Source organism: Takifugu rubripes, chromosome 10 (genome assembly GCF_901000725.2).
Source record: "Takifugu rubripes chromosome 10, fTakRub1.2, whole genome shotgun sequence".
Classification (NCBI taxonomy): Eukaryota; Metazoa; Chordata; class Actinopteri; order Tetraodontiformes; family Tetraodontidae; genus Takifugu; species Takifugu rubripes.
Window position 1 is genome coordinate 1,610,649 of NC_042294.1, and position 17,537 is coordinate 1,628,185.

The 17,537-nt window shown below is 47.8% G+C and overlaps 1 protein-coding gene across 2 annotated transcripts in view; it reads left to right on the forward strand.

The window, feature by feature from the left end:
- The window catches only part of adarb2 (adenosine deaminase RNA specific B2 (inactive)), a 112,029-nt gene that overhangs the window by 1,881 nt on the left and 92,611 nt on the right, over nucleotides 1–17,537 (forward strand). Inside the window, exon 1 of one of the 2 annotated variants that reach the window (XM_029843004.1) lies at nucleotides 523–629. The exons of the other annotated variant lie outside the window; for it this stretch is intronic. The gene's annotated coding sequence lies outside the window, so the exon portion shown is untranslated. Of the gene's footprint in view, nucleotides 1–522; nucleotides 630–17,537 lie in introns of those variants that run through there. 2 annotated transcript variants of the gene reach the window in all.

Genomic DNA, 17,537 nt, shown 5'->3' on the forward strand with positions numbered 1-17,537 from the left:
ATGTTTCCAGAGCAGCTGAATAACGCAGCGACGCCTCTTTCCCGTTATTTAGTTACACGTGTAGAAGAGACCATCACGCCGACGCTGCTGTCGGTTCTGCATGAAGATCCCGACATTGTGGACTGTGGATGAATGCTGCCGTGCGCGTTGGCGTGTCCCGCCCTGATTGAACGCATAACGAGCTTTCATAAACACTTTACACTTGTCATGAAACTCCAAGCAGACAACCGCACCGCATTTCCATAACCTCTTGGTTTTTAATAGCTCAAGTAATTGAGACAAGGGAGACAATACATAAAATATAGTGCTGAGGCAAATGTATTTACATAATGGAAACGGCAGAATTGGTTCCACAACATTAAGCATTGCATATGAGTAGCGCACGAACGCTGGCACATTAGCTGACGGGCCCTATTCGCAGCGTGCGTCACAACGGCTAATTTATCAGCGCCGCTGATTCATTCTGATAACACGGGACATTAGGGGCCGGTTCAGGGACCGGCTGCAAATGAACTGTGACTCTGGGATGTGCTGATGGACGCGGACTCGTGTAGGAGCTGCGGGAGGAGGGCCCACCCGTTCCAGACCGAGGTGTCCCCCGCAGGAAGGTTTCTTCTCTGCGACAACACGTAAAGCAGCCGCGCGGTTCAGGGCTGCGCATTAAACTTTGAGGCGGATTCAGCCTCTGCCTCCATCCCATCGTCTTCTTGAGATGTCACGCAATTATATTTACAGCCTTTAAAGCTCTAAAGTCACAGAGGGATTATTACATGGCATTTGGGTGCTTTAATCTCTGGAGGCTGCAGATTATTTGCAGATAAAAAAAAACCTACATGCGTGCGCCGACTGCAGAACTTTTATTAATTTCGCCCATTCTCCCCGCGATTGCGATTTTCTTGGTGCGGCTGTGAGAGCGAATGAAAGATTTGTCCAGATTGAGGATTGGGGGATTTATTGGCGTCTCCTTCCCGTCACCTCCAGGTCGGGATTGCTGCAAACGGCTCCCTCTCTGCGCTCTCTCCGCAGCTCCTCGCTGCATCTGTTTGCGCAGCGTTTGACCGGTGTCATGGCTCCGACAAGGATTCTGTCCCCCTCTTTAGTCCATCACAGTGATTTGTGAGCTCCCCCCCCCCCCCCCCCCCCCCCCCCCCCCCCCCCCCCCCCCCCCCCCCACCCTCCAGTCCTTCACTAAAATCCAATTTAGAGGCATGTGACGGTCGTCCCTCTGTAAAAACCTGCGCTGTCTTTAACTGCAGGATTCTCGCTCCCGTCTCTTCAACCCACAGTCTGTTTTTTTTATGAACAAAATAAGCACCGCTGGGATTTATAGACCAGCATTTTTTTTACAACCTCACTTATCAGCCTGAGCTCTCTGCAGACTGTAGATCAGTGCGCGATCAACCGCGCTGAAGGGGGGACGCGCAAAAGAGTGGAGCATAATTTATGCCGCAATTATTTGTACACGCTTGTTCCTGGTGAGGTGGCTGCAGGCTGGAAGGGTCGAGGGTGACCGGGGCGGGGGGATGAAGGCGGGCGCGTCGTCGTGAGGCGGAGACATCGGAGGTGAGAGTGCGAAACCCGGCGCTCCTCTCCTGTCTGACGCGCTCTGGAGGCAAAAGGAACCGAAAACAGGAGCGCCATCAGAGGAGACCGGGTCCAAAACAGAGTTCTGCTAAATTCTCGGGGTGAAAACACCTTTAATGGGATGCATAGCGAAATATAAAGTGCTTATTTTAGAGACAGTTTTAGCCGAACTCTTCAGTCACATTGGATCTGTTACAGCCGCAAAGATGCCAAAAAATATCACTTCAGACGAATAATTTAGTCCCTTAGGATTCTTTTCTTCTTATGATTTTTTTAAAGCAGAAATCACGTGCCGGGCCCTCGCGCTATACTTCCATTTCCGCGCGCTCTTAATGCCGCTTTGTCAGTGTCCCTCAGTAAATGGCGAAGATTACAATGGAAGGAAAAAAGGGAGCGAGTTTCTTTTATATGCAGCACAATTTCTGCGATAGCATCAACACAAGTGGAGCGGTGGGTAATAAGAGAGTTAAAAACTAGCCAGTTCCAGCTAATGCAACGCTGAGATCTCGCTGATAGCTGCAGTGGTTTCACTCCAGCTACAAATGCTCCAAGTGTGTGATGATGATGATGATGATGATGATGATGACGGTGGTGGTGGTGAAGACCACGCAGGCTTTTATCCCAAAACCTCACTGTCTTTTAAACTAAACCTGCTTTTGTGTCGGTACTCCATGTTTTCATGGAGAACCAGAGCGTTCTGCCAGTGCCACCAGCGTGTCTGTGTGTGTGTGTGTGTGTGTGTGTGTGTGTGTGTGTGTCGTGGGAAGGGAAACACTGTATTTCACAGATGTAAAGCTCGAGTTTTTGCCCCCCAACCGCTTCTGTCACGTTTGTTTGTGCCGGCGCTGATAACCGCATTAAGAGCTGCGACGAAAACACCGCTGGCATTTATGAGGTTAATGAAGGTCAGCGCCGATGGAAGCGGCGCCGCGCTTCCCCCGTGTGTGCGCACGCATGGCTCGGTGCGTTTACAAGCACTTCCTGATTGAGGGGAGCTGCAGAGGTGTCGGCTCTTTAGGATGCGCCGTCCTCCATCGGGGAGGGGGGGATCCTGCCTTTGAGTAGGTGGTCTCGCGAGGACGGCCGGTAAAATGACCAGGGTGCGGGAATGGCACATCTTTAGCACGTTAGCATGACTAGCAATTATCTCCTAATAGTCCCCCCTGGCCTGTTTGGGGCTCGGGATTTAAATCAAAGCACAGAAAATGAGGTCCACGTGTCTCTGTGAGGCGCGCGCACGCACTCGCACACAGAGCTGCTCAGAGGCGAGTTGTGGAAAAAAAGTGAATCAGAGGTATCAAAGCACAGATTTAGAATAATTCAGACGTTGACACTTAAGCTAATTAGTCTGTTGTTCCCAGATTCCCACAGTTGGCAGAGGCGATTACTCACATCACACGTAGCTTGTTGTGGCCGTTGCTATGGCAACACAGGACATAAATTTAATTGCGTTAGTCATACTTTATGCTCTGTCTGTTTGTCCACAACAGCTTTCATAACAGCAATGGAGCTAGCAGAGAATTTGCCGTGCCGCTAACAAATGTGCTCTGACGACGATCTTCTTCAGGACCGATCCGCCGGCATGTTAGACCAGACTTTTCCACGGAAACGCGTTGGACCGTGCCGCCGGCGTGCTGCCGTTCGCGGTGACCTGTCAGTCCTCATCAAGAGTGTCGCAGCGCAGCGAGTCAGCAGCATTACCGCTTCCTGTCAGCGTTTGTGCGTCCACAGTCCACAAGACGACACAACACGAGGGAGACGGCGACACTCGAGGGGTTTTCAGGTGGCGTCGGATGTAAGAAATGTCAACGATTTCACTGCGCTCCTGCTGTGTTTATCTCTGTCCCTGTAAGGAGGTAGCGCCCCCTTGTGGGTTTACAGTTTGCACCATCCCCCCACCAGGTCACATTCCCGATACTTGCCTCACTGTTATCCCAGTGACGCCTTTCTTCTCCGCCGCTCCCACATCGTTTGTCGACTCCTCTGCCAGCCCACGTCTGGAAGACTTTCGCACACGTGTGTGTTTGCGCCCCTGTGACATGACACGGGCCTTCACGAGGGGCAGGAACGTGGTCCTTCATACGTTTGCTTCCTCTTTCACAGAAGTTTGTGGACTTGCCGCTGTTTCGGCATCCACACAGTTAGCAGTTAGCAGTTAGCAGCGGCGAAATGTTCTGTTTTGAACCTGTTGTATAATCTGGACCAGATTGAATATTTAATCCAATCTGTCGATGGGGCGGACTCCCCCCTGCACAACATTTCTCCAGTTTATGATCCTAATTAGCTGTAATTGTGCCGTCCTCCCTGAGTCATGATGGCCTGAAGAGGGAGCAGATCCTTTATGGGGCTGCCGTTAATCCCATTTTTCCCCCTCCCTCTTTCCTCTTTGCTTTGTCTCTCCCCTCCTCAACGGCTCACACTCTGCTGCTGGTTTCCTCTGGTGCGCTCTCGCACCCTCGCAGCGCGGCGGCTGGTGGCATCTTTCACGAGCAGGAAATAGCTCATCTGAAATCACACTGATTAGCTGCCGCTGATTGATGATATCTGAAATGTTGCATATTTATTCCAGTTCAAAACACGGAAAATCAGCCCAGACGTTTAAGGATTTGGAAGACTGACAGCCGACTGTCACCCGCAGATTTCGGTTCAGCAGCCCCACCTGTCCCGGCCTGCTGACGTTGCTAAAGTTAACACGGATAACCCTCCTCATATGCGAGAATAAAATTGGATGAAGCGGCTTAACAGTGCACCGTCCCTTCTGTCACCATCAGAGTTGGGTGCCTATTTGAGATAACGTTAATGAAGGGGACTTTAGTCCAGAATAGACACGTCTTATTGCTGGAGCAGGGGGTTGGCGGCCGAGGGGGGTGGGGAGGGGAGCTAACAGCGTTCATTTCCATTAATAAGATGGAGCATTTTACAGAGAGGCTCTCCTGAGGGCACTCTCCGGAGGTCGGAGCGAATCCTACACCTTAACAACCTCCGTTTTGCAAAGCGAGCGCACAGCGAGTCGCCGCAGCGTGTCTGTTCCCTCAGAAACTCGTCTTAACCTTGATGGGGTTTCCAGTTGGACTGGAGAAGACACTCAATCACCATAATCACCGCCAGGACAGATGATTTTTAGGTCATTAATATGAATCTGAGCAGCTGCGTGAGGTGAAGGAGCCGGCATCAGTACGTGTTAGCGGTGACAACTCAATACCTACCCTGTTGCTACCGTGGCTGAACTGCAGCTCACAGTGAGTCTAAGTGACGTTTGAAATTAGAGCTCTATGATCTAAAGTGTTATTTTATTCCAGGAAAAGCTAACATCAATTACCGGGCAGTCTTGACATCTTCACAAAAATATGGAAAGTTTCTGTCACAAATTAAACACGCAAGTGACAAATGCTTCAAAAATAGGACAACATCCTCGTATCCTTGTGTGGTTTCTACAATAAAAAGGTTACTTTTGTCGTCGATTGACGAGGTGTATTAGTGGGTGCGCTTCTCTGCTGTGTGTCCTCTATTGCGGTTGTCATGGAAACATGGGGGACGCTGTGATGTGACAGTCGCGACAGCAGGGTGGTGTTTTGATTCTTTGTGGCGGTTTGTGACCGTCTAATGGAGGACTGTTTGCAACTTTTTCCTTATCATTGGCGTTTGTGTTGGTGTTGTGTGCTTGTGTCCTTCCTGTTTTTGCTTCTGCCTGTTTTTTAACGTCACCGCTCCTCACTTACCACCACCAATGAGGGACGGAGGATGCAGGTTTCAGCAGGCTCCGATGCTTTGCAGCGAAAAAGGCGAAATTTCTCACTGTCCATGCGGATGTCTTCTTGACCACTTTATCCATTTCGGGGTCACAGGGAGGGGGCGCATATGGGCGAAGGCAGGCTACGCCCATGGATGAGTCAGCAGTTCATCGCAGAGCCCAGTGTGAGCATTTGTGGGTTTGCTACCTTGCTCAAGGGTACCTCGGCCTTCCGACACCATCCCCTCCTACCAGAACACCTTCCATGTTCTCTTTGCACTGGTGCTGGAACCGGTCCAGCCCAGTCCCCAACATGCTAACGCTCTGTTTCTTAGCTGGATGCCTGTTTTGCTTTTGTAATCCTAAAGGTACCATATGAGTGGACTATTTTGCTCACGTATGTTGGATTAATATCCATAAAACTGGGTTTTATAAGGTAATTATGTGGTTTCTGACCAGCAGGTTGACCCCTGACATGTGTGGCTCTTCGTTCTGGCTAATCTTTCCACCCCTGAGACTCTCGGACCATCAGCCCCCCCTGAAACGCAGAACCAACCCTTACAGCTTGGCAGGGAAGGCGTGTCTTGCTGCAGTAGCCGACTTATAATTGGCCAATCACCCTTCAGAGAATGAGTTTATCAGCCGGCCACTCGTGCCTTTATCTGTTTGCTGGAAACACCATTATGATGCAATATATCAGCAGGGATTATAGCGTAATGTGATAAGTGCTTAGCATTATGAGCCGCGCTCTATCTGGGTGCTCTAAAGAGGTCTGAGCTCGGTTAATAAACTTACAGCCCATTCACACTGTGATATTTCCACCTGACGTGCGAGGGGTCAAGTGCAGCCGCCCACTTCTTCATTATGTAAATATATCTGATGGCGCTTGATTCGCTGCAAATGTGCACATTAGATCTGTGCACTAATGGAGCTGCTTAATGGCAGATTAGTGAAATGATAATGATAAATGCACACATGTGAGTTTGCAGGCTGCTTCATTATTCAGCTCACGCGTTGATGTTAAATAACAGTTTCGCCTTACAGTAAATTCCCTCTCGTCGTCGACTCTAGCGTCCTTTAGGGCTCCGTCGAGGACACACCGGCGGACTTATCCAACCGAATCCTTTCAAAGGTATTTAAGAGAAACTCCTTTGCTTACATTAAGGCTGCGAAAGTTGCGCATGTTGAGTCCTGCTGTGAGACCCCTGACCCGGCTGCCACGCAAAGTCCTGTTTTCGCCAACTGGCTGTTTATCCCCCCCCCCCTCTGTTGTGCTGGTTTTGATCCGTACAGCCTGAAGTGGTGGAGCGGAATGGATGTGTTTGCGTTTGCCGGAAACACTGAGAGCGCCGATCGCTCATCCGATGCCTTTGATAGCTCAGGATGTGTTTGGCCTGGTCCTGATAACACCTGAGCACACGCTCCGATTCAGCTGAATTGTCACCGCACACGCGGAGCTTTGGTAGCGGCCCGCTCGGATGGGCTCGGGCCTGTTGGACCCCGCCGCCCCCGCCTCCTCACTGCTGATCCCGCTGTGGTGCTTTGGGGGCCGGAGCTGTCAGGGAAGGGTGAAGGCTGTGCGGTACCCCAGGCTACTCATGTTGTGTTGCATAGAGGACAAAGAGAGGAGACGCTGTCACAGATGAAGCCACAGTAGTCCAATTTTAGACACAAGGTGTAGCGTCTATGTCCCCATCAGAGCTTCGCCTCCGGCGATAATGTTGCTGCTCCACCGATGAGAATTGCTCGCATCAGCTGGAGCACATCTGCCTGATGTCCTGGTTCAGCTCTCTTGTTTACCTAAACCTTAATTTGCTATTATGTAAACAAACCTATACGTCTTTTCAAATGGATCCTTGGTTTCCACTGCAAATTATCCTCTGGTTGAACTGATAAGGTGGAAACATGTAGAAGGGTCATGACAGGTCATCACGTACTCTAATGTTAGCGCTTGATTGGCGGTATATACAGACATTTTTGCTACGCTGTTACACATTTCATATGAGGGAACGTATGTGGTCACTGTCCAACAAACCGTTGCAACACGTCTGACAACGAAAATGCGGTCGGCGGTTTTTGGGTCTCTGGGGCAGCCCTCCGACAGTTTGCCTGGTTGATGCTCAGTATGGCTGAATTAGACAGAATTATTCGAGAGAATTGTGATGTAGTTAAAAGGATGAACCGATAAGTCCCATTAGGATTCTGCAAACAACAACTAGCACGTTGACATTTGTCAGCTGCCAAAAAAAAACGACTGAGCGAATCTTCAGATTAGGTACCGGTAGTTTGAACAGTTGAGCAGAGACAGGAATTTCCCCCTGGAGACTTTAGAGCCTGAATATTGCGCTAAAGGAGAGGAAGTATTGAACTGTAAACACAGCCTCGGGTTTGGGAACATTCTAAGACAACATCAAAATGTCACGTTTATTTTTGACTTGGCAGATCAGGTCGTCAGTTTGGCCCAGCCAGACTTTCCTCAGCCTGCGTGAGCATTAAAGGTCGGGCTAGCGATTTTCTTGCAAAAACAAAAATAAAATTCCTCACTAAAGTGGCTATTTTTGTCCCGATTTCCCTCCTTCCTAACCAAAGGCGGCAAACGCCACTTTATCTAATATCTGAGAAGATCCTCCTGTGGTTCTAACCTCTGTTAAGATGGAATTTGTCCCCATAATCTCCCCCTGAAAATGGTTGGCCCGACAACCGTGAATGCTAAACTTGTTTAATATGTACGACCTGCTGAAGCATTTTGGGACTTTACCTTGAAAAAAGTCCCAAGTCCATCATCATTCCCTCTTCTTGTGTGTCCTCTTCAACGTTGCATTTTCCAGTGGTTGCCATGGTTCTTTATTTTTGTTATCTCACATGTGATCACTCGAAAGTTCTGACTTGGAGGACGAGATTCTAGTTCAATCTTTATCAATCTTTATTTATATAGCCTCTTTTACAATCAAAATTGTTTCAAGGCACTTTCCAGAATCCCAGGGCCTGACCCCAGACAAGCAACAGTGGCAAGGAAAAAGAGAGGAGAGGAGAGGAGAGGAGAGGAGAGGAGAGGAGAGGAGAGGAGAGGAGAGGAGAGGAGAGGAGGGAGGGGGGAGGGGAGGGGAGAGGAGAGGAGTCGAGTTGAGTCGAGTTGGGTGGAGTGACGGAACAACGTTGTGTCTGTGATTTCGATTATTCAACAACACCACACAGTACTAGCAAAATTGCTCAATCAGCAAATCCTTAGGTGGAAACCTGCTTTACAGGAGATCTTCCCTCACAAACTGTTGGCAGATAGTGAAAAACTACCAACCAATCAGAAAATGTTGTGTTTCTGCTCAGATGCAACTGTGAACGTCGGGCCCACGTCCTTATGTTGACTGTTAACTGAAGGGGCTGCAAACACATCCAGAAAACATCCAAACCAGTGAGGACGCCAGATCTGTCACAGATCAGTGTGTTGTTGTGTGTTCAGTAACTGAAATCAAAACGATCGTCTGCCTTCGGATACAACGCGTTCCCATTAAACCAGCCGCTCGGCTCTGTGCTGAACTTTGCACTGCAGCAAACTCAGGACGGCCGTTGAGGTTTTTTTATTTTTTGCAGTAGACGAGAAGCGCGACGAGCGGGTTTAATGATAATGGCCCTGACGATAGCAGTGATAATCCTCCTGCTTTTCCTGCTGACTGCAGAGAGCTCCTGCTTTGTTCTCGCCTCCCCCTATTAGCGTGATGGAGGTTCATTTTAATTTGAAAGGACCATCAGTTGGATAAGGAGGGAATTGCTCACCCGTGTACGTGCGCAGACTTGTGTGGAAGACAAATTGGGTATTGTCACAATCGCGCAGACGTTTATACTCGCGCACTCACACACACACACACACACACACACACACACACACACACAGGAAACGGCAACAATAAAGATGTGTCGGTAGTGACCTTTCTCAACGTCTGAGATTGTTCTACCTGCTCTGACAGCTGGCCTAAAACAAGATGGCAGTAAAAACTTCATCAGGGTACCAAAATTCTAGCAGTTGGCACCAGAAACACTATATTCCAAACTCCCGTTTGTATGTTTAAAAGATATAATTACCTACATTTGCTTCCGCTGCTCATGGCTTCGTCACACAAGAGACAGATCGATTCCAGTTCCATACCCAATGTGTGCTGCCCCCTTGTGGGGACACTCAGTGTAGTCTGCGTTTGTATTGTTGCTAAGGGTTTAACTTTAAGTATGATAACACTTTACAGCTCCCCTAAACCTGGCGCTCACACCCCGAACTGGTGATATATCACCAAAACGTGTCGTGTGGTCACAGGAGGGTTGTTTCAAAGGCTGTTATCTTCCATGCTAACATCACACTTCAGGTGCTGCATGATTCTGGGAGTGAGGTTGTTTATAACGACGGAACATCACATTTGAGGGTGCGAGATCAGACACTCAGAGTTCCACTTTTCGATTCAGCCGTATTGTTTTGGAATGAAGGCGAATAAAACAGCCAATTAATGAAATTGATCTGTTCAGCAGCTGTGAAAAGAAAGTTGCTTTTTAAAGGGGATGTCACACCTTTACCTGTAAGGAGAGAAGCTGTAGAGCTTCTTTACGGTCCAAACACAATGGGAAGTCACTCAAAACACTCGCTGAATATTTTCCCTCATCTGTCTCTCTGTTAATTATCTTTGGCACCTTAAATGCTTATCAAAGATTTGGCTTTGCATGTTGATTTTTCTTGTTCATCTCACAGCAAGACTTAAAAAGATAAAGGTGATACACACGTCTCAAATGAATGACATCTCTGTTTGTTGTTCTAATCTTTATTTTTCAAGAGTCTCTGTCTCTCTTCCTCCCTGGAAGTAAAAGTGCTGTTCGTGCACAGTTGAATTTTATGGAAGTGGCAGAGTGGTTTAGAATGGTGATTGTGTTCTCACCAGGGCAGGATGTTGAGTCTGGTTTCAGAGGAAGATGCTCTGTGCCTCCAGTCAGACGTGGGTTAAAACTGAGATGCTGCATTGACCCCAGTCCGTTATATTTAAATATAGGTTAAATATAGTGGAAAAGAGTCCCATCTGTACATATACCCCTGTTTGTATTTAATAATCAAGAATTTCACATTAGTTTGTGCCCTTCACAACTCTGCTTCCATCGTGGCTCCGCGGCCGCCCTGTAGCCCAGTTCCAGCACAGGCTTGTGTTGACTGGTCAGATTGGATAAACGAGGCTCGGTCCTCGCTCCCTCTGTGTGGGTCGTTTGTCACGGCTCTGACTTCGGGGCTGTCTAAACAGCAGCGAGCGGCCACGTTCATCATCGCATTCATCCTTACCGGTGAGAGATGGATGCCCTTCCACTCCAGCAGGTCATGAGTTATCACCCACCAGAGGCCGCTGGCTCACACACAGGTCAAAAGGTCATCAGTCTCCTGGCAAGTATGGCTGTCTCTTGTAGTCCGCTGCACACACGAGCAGAAAAAAAGAAACTTCTGCACGGTGGTTTATTTTTATATTTCATAAACTAAAGACAGTTTAAAATAAAATCCGGTGAACTAATAAAGGATAAAGTCTTTACAAGCTGAGGATCACATCTGTGGACAACCCAAACAGAATACAATGTACTGTGTGTGTGTTAGCATAACATTAGAGGCGTTAGCAAAACCGTCGTAAGGTAAACAGATGACTGTCGTTTAACCAGCAGCCACATTCCTGGTTAAGCCTTGTGTAATGAGTCAGAGGGTGTCGGGATCAGCTCTTTGTTAAAACAGAGGACACATTATCATTAGTCTGAGCTGCAGTAAAGATCCAGCCGACCATGAACGCTGAATAGATTCTTTGTCTTTCAATTCCACTCATTAGACGGCTGTAATGAAGACCGCTGCGCTCCGAGAAAAAGCGAGCGCTTTCCTCACCCGCTGAAGTCACCTGTTTAGATAAGATAAAATAACCCCAAACTCATATCATCCCAGTGGGGAGACTGGAGTGTTGCAGATGCGGCTGGTAATAAAGGACACGGTGGGGAGAAATGGGATTAGGGCGCCAACGAGGATGAGCATCAAGCGAGCGCAGCCATTTCGGCATAACACCGGCTGAACGGGAAGACATTTATGACGAGGGGACATTTATGAGACAGTCCTAGTTTGCATCTTCCCAGGGAGAAAATGTTTGCTGAAATAGGAAGACATGAAGTCTTAAACCGGCATCGTCCACCATCTTCTCTGCATGACGGCAAATCAGATCCTCGCGGTTGCTCGCCTGGCCAGACGGCAGCGGTGCCCATTATCGCTCTCTAAGCAGGTGCTGGGACTTATCGCTCCTTGATCACCCCACGTTGATGTGAGCGGCGTGCACGCCGAGCAATCCATTTTTCAATTTGGTCTCCTGCCTGAGATAAATTAACAGATGTCGATTGATTTTCCTTCCCGTGCAACTGTGAGCCTTGTTTACACCTGACAGCCAGGGCGATGTACCTGAGTGGCTGCTGGAAGGGAGCGCACGTTATAATTAGGCTTTCTTTAATGAGACAATTGGCAGGAGACTTAGTAGGCAGTTACTTTGACGCGTTTTACTTTTCTTGACTCTTGGTTAAGCTAATCGTCCGTTAGCCTGGTGAAAGAGGCTCACGTGTATTTCTTAAGGGTGTCAATAATGACATAAATGAATTAACAAGCTCTCTTTTCTCTCACAGTGTGTCTTGATCACATTCACAACAGCACAGCAAAGCCTCCACTGTCAGCCATCATCCCCCGGAGAGCCACCCTGACGTGATCGCCACAATCCACATTCACCAGCTGGTTATTATTGCTAAAAATAAGCTCATAAAAGTGGTGTAGCCCGGCACCATCGCGCCCTAATGATGGGAGTCAAGTGGTGCGCAGCAGATATGCCCTCACATGTGCTCTGTCACAAGACGTTTAATTGAGCTTGAGAAAATGGAACCAGGCGTTATTTTTCCTCTCAGATAACCCCCCTACTTCAACGCACACACACACACACACACTCAGCCCAACTCCCCTGCAGGTCATTATGTACTAATACACTGTCTTCATCACCATCATCTCAGTCATCATGATCGTTTTCACATACAGAACAGCAGTTAGGATCTAAAATAACCCTAAGAGGGAAACATTAATGGCTTACTTGAAGGTTAATAAGGGCTTTAATTTGGTAGCAAATGTTAAACACTTGCAGGTATTCCTGACATTAAATATTCATCTACTGCTAACAGTAATAAGCAAACATCTCCAGTGCTATTAATAGATTTAGACTCCCCCTCCCCCACTTACGGTACCCCTCTGATTTTTACTTTAACCCAAACAAGAAAAATCTACTTTGCTCATAATCTTTACACTTGGGTATTTACAAATTCATATTGAGCTAAATACAGTTTTTGCTGATGAGGTTATTTGGTGGGGAAAAAAAAGAATATATGATCAAAGGATCATCTTCTGTTGTAACTGGAAGTATCTCTGGAATCCTGCTCCTCCCTGCTTTAAGGTTTAATAAGACGGCATTCCTCTGCGAGTGTTTTCCATTTCACCTCTTCTTCACAGATGTCAAAGGTCAGTGCTAGCTCTACAACAACAGCTCCTGACCTGGTTGCTATTCAGTGTTTTGTTCAAGGCTTCTTTCCAAAACAGCCTTGAAGTCTCTGCTGTCTTATACGCCAGCCAGAAAGCGCACAAATGTTGCATAAAGCAGAGTTTTGGTCTTGTAAACCCCAGCTTCCTTTCAAGTGCGTAGCTATGCGTGTCCCCGATTGTGTAGCCCGTGCCACCTCCAGTTACCTGAGCGTGCTGGTTCCATCTGAGGAGGCCTGCAATGGAGCTGAAAACAAGTTCAGAGCGTCTGCTGGGAAGTAGGAGGAAAGTGGGGCAGGGTCGCTTGTGGTAGTGGCACGGTGTCGAGTGGGAGTGGCTGCGAGATGGAAAATGAGTGTTATTCCCAGCGATAAGTGTGTGGAAGACGATGAGATGTGAGAGATTCCGAGTGTGTTTTCACCAGCGTGACAGTCAGGGCCCAGCAGCGGGTGTCTCACCTCAACGACAGGAGAGTGAACTACGCAGATGATGTTGAACAAATATGATGACAAACGTGTTGGAGGAAGGGATGATTGAATGGAGGAGGAGAGGGGTTAAGCACCAGGGTGACCAGCTCTTCCAGTTTTCAGGGAGACAGTTTGATGGATGAACCGCAGTTCTGGAGTAAACGATGTAAGCTAAAGAGGGAAGCTAAAGAGCAACACTGAAACTGAGTCTGGAAGTTCAAAGTTTGTCTTTTTCCACAATGATTCGTCACCTTTTTCTCAAAGCCCAACAATAACAACAATTAGACAGGAATAGCAGACAGTGTGAGGCTAACTGACTGTGCTGAACACCGCTGCTTCCTCACGCAAAGAGGAGAAGGAGGTAGACCAAGACCCTGGACCTCTACTTGCTCCTTTTGTCCCTCACTGTTGTCTTTCTCCCACAAGCTGTCCAGAACATGAGGACGGCAGGATTATGTTTGGCTGATTTGAGGCCAATTGCTGGGTTCACTTGAGAATCAGATGAGAGAGGAGGAGCAGATGTCAAAGAGATGTGAGTGCCAGTGTTCATTAGAGGGTTGAGAGGGCAGCGGATGGCGAGCGCGAAAGCTTTTCCTTGCTGGGTCTCAGCGTGAACCTGGCAGAAATAATCTACCCCACACGTGTTCTGTCTGGTCGCTGGATGCGCCTCCGCGTGGGTGTTCTGCATTTGACAATCCATCTTATTACAGTCTGTTGTGACAGTCGAGAGTGAAGCGCCACCACTTTTACAGTGTCCCTGGTCTTTCCCAACATTTAATGCTAGACGGTTACACAACAGTGAGTTAAACAAGATTTTCAACTTTTAGCATTTTACACACGGAAGAGCCACACCACATAAGAGTGAGTCCCAGAGTTTGACCTCGACTTTAATCGAGTAAGAGTTTTGATGCTACCCTTCTCCCCAAGGGTTCCTGAGGGCCCCGGTCTTTCATTCATAACAAGCGAAACAGGACTAAAAGAATAGCTATTGATACTAGATGTTCGTGCTCTCACTGCATCGTTCAACTGGACAGGTATCACAGTGACGTTGTCTAGTCTGACCCTGGATCATAGAGAAACACCTACACCTGGACCACACAGAAACGACTTCGCTTTGATAAGATTTCCACAAACACGGCGTCTTCTCAAGCCAACACAAAACAGCTCAAATGCTGTGATATATAGCTGGCCTATGGTTGGCGCTGTAACGCAGCCATATAGGTTGTTCACACAGAAATGCCAATATGGCATTTGGTAATTTATCCTCTCTCAGGGCCAGTTTACAGATTGACATACTCGTGCTCCCAAAAATGTCCACATGGGTGAAACAACCCGTCTCCATGTGGGCGGGGCCTTAATCCCTAATTCAGGTGTCGTTCTGTGGTCGAAATTCCACTTTGGCATCAAAGAATTGCCGCTTTATTAGAATTTTAAGCAGAACATTGTCGAGGCTGACCTGTATCGGGTACGAACCGATACCTGAACTCCTCAGACGCCTTTCAGTTCACGAAGGGGTCCATTACACTTTTTGAGGGGGAGAACTGAAGGTCTGCCGTTCGTCACATCACAAAGCAATGTCTGTAGCACATGCGGTATTTTTGATTCGACAAGGGCATTTTGAAAGCCTCGTAGCACGCCATACGCTAGCAGCTCGTAGTGGCATTCCCCCGATGCTGACAGAGAAATCAAACGTAAAATGGAGCACCAGAGCGAGCGAAGCGAACAGATGTTCATGGGAATGTTGACTTTGTTTGGCCCTTATCTTTGATGCTGCCATCCTCTCCTACAATGAGTGACGGAAGCGGGGAGAGTAAAAAGAGGGGGAGGAGATGACTGAAAGGAAGCAGTGAGATGGAATGGAGACAGCGTCACTGTTGGTAAAACTAAGTGGAAGTGTTGGCAGGCGCGATGTTCTATAGTGGGAAAGTGGGACAATCACACAGCTGTGTTTGGGTGTCAAGGGAACCCCAAGATTGGTGTCACTGTATTTCATTGTCAAGGAGAAGAAAGGGGGAGAAACACCAGAGGCACGATGTAGAGAGATCAGGGTAAGGTGGAAAAAAGACACTTCCTGAAGCAGCTGCTCTGATATTACTGGAGAAGAGGAAAATCACGTTGTTGCCAGCTGGGGGGCAGGTAAACAAACCAAAAAAAAAGCCAGTTGGATCAGACTTTTTACCTTTGAACATTTGGTCCTGAATTTGCACAGTGTTTTTGTGAGGAGCCATAACCATTAAAATTAGACGGTGGTAAGAACTAAGGCTATTCCTTCCACAAACCTCTCCTCCGCTCACCTGTATTTGCTACCCCGTGTGGGGGCCAAGCACAGCGTGGCGCGGCGGTGAAGAGCCACGTCTTATCGCTTATATGGCCACTCAAATACAGCAGATAGTGGGAGTAAACGCGGGGCCATTGTGGCTGTGATTGCTTGCTGCAGCACTTGTGTTGACAGTGGCAGCAAATTTAAGAGACTCAGACAAAGTGAATGATGGCGAGCCTGATTCATGTCCACCTGCCACCCTGAGTGCAGATATATGGGACAGCTGAGGTGGAGATGGATAAACTTGCCTCCAGAAGGGAGATAGGGGCTCCACAGCTCTCGTACCTGAATGGCTCATCTTAAATCATTGCCTCTTTTGGTTGGTATCTTCTCTTGGAGACAGAAAAGACAGATGAGCTCACTTGAAGTCCTCAAAGGTTCTCCCCGGATCCAAAGCTAACTAAAATCCATCAAACATTAAGCAAAATAACAGAAAAGAAAAACACTCAACCCGCTTTTTTCCCCCTTTGGTTTCCCACACACTGCTGGTACACAGTGCGTGAACAAGCGGGCTGCAATTTTGAACGCAGCTTTATTTTCCGTCGTTTATTTAAGCCCAAAATGGGTCCTGATGGAGTCATCAGCCCCCACTTGGTGGATAATGGTTTAATTATGTCCATCTGGAGGAGGCTGGGAATGGGAAGCACGCCTTACACTCCAGTCATTCCTCTGGTAATTTGTCTTCCCCCGCGCCCACTGACTGGCACGCTGATGGCTTGGAGACGCAGTGAAGCATTCTGATCGTGGATCAGCCTCCTGTCTCCCACCGAAAAACACCCACCCACAAGCCTTCACTGCTGATATAAATATATCGTTTGCATCTGCGGAGCGCGGCGAGATGCCACGAGCGGTGTTATGACTTGTAAACCCTGTGACCTGGCTGGAACTTCTGCGAGCTGATGGAAACCAAGGTGAAGTTGGCCACTGAGATTCCTCACAAGGCTTAAACATGATTACCACCAGCTATTGCTCAATAAACTAATAATCACACACATTTGCATAACAATTAATTGACCTTTCTCGACTCTTCCTTGAGTGCAACTCTTGAGTACCCAACAACAGTGACCCAGGTTGTAGTCAAATGTAACCCGTTTGTTCGAGGAACTTTTTTGTCTGAGAAAAATCTCGGCATGCAGCTAGCTTGGCACGGTTTTTTTTTTTTTTTCAGGCACGGACGACAACTCTGTGGTCCATGAAATTGTCCTCAACGAGGTTCCCGATGCTATCCGCAGCTGGGACTTTCAGTTTGTGAATGACGTAATAAGTAAAGCTCCAAATGCAACATGAATAATGCAAAGAAAGTAATAAAAACAACCAGTTTCATTGTTCCCTCATGCTAGGACTCCTTCTACAGCACTAGGCATGCTATTCTAGTTATTTGTTGAAGAATCGGGCCACAAAACATCTGTTAAACATTTAGGATACGACGGAATAAATTCCCTCCTTTGTTGTGTCTGAGCCAGCGAGCCTGGAAGGTTCTTTCTACCTGTTTTAGTGCTGCCATGATTACAGCGGGATGCAGAACTGGGTCATGCCTTTCGCAATGTGATTTAACATTTGAATGGAGGTCTGTTCTGCACAGATGACCTAGTTGCCTTTTACTCCTGAAAGCACACAGGTTTGGACGCAAAGGTCGCAGCGATGCACAGACAGAACATGTTAGGGCAGGAAAGGAAACCAGCCCAAATACGGGCTCGTGTTTTATCAGCTGCTTTGAAATCAAGCCTGTTACATTACTGGCCTTATCTGTTGTTCTCAATGAAAAGCTGTTCCTCCTCAGATCCTCTGTTGCCTTTAACTGGGTGCCAGGAGCAGTTTCAGTCTTGTGTTGATGTGTGCACGGATGCAGAGGAATTATCATCTGCTTGTGTTTTAACAGGTTTT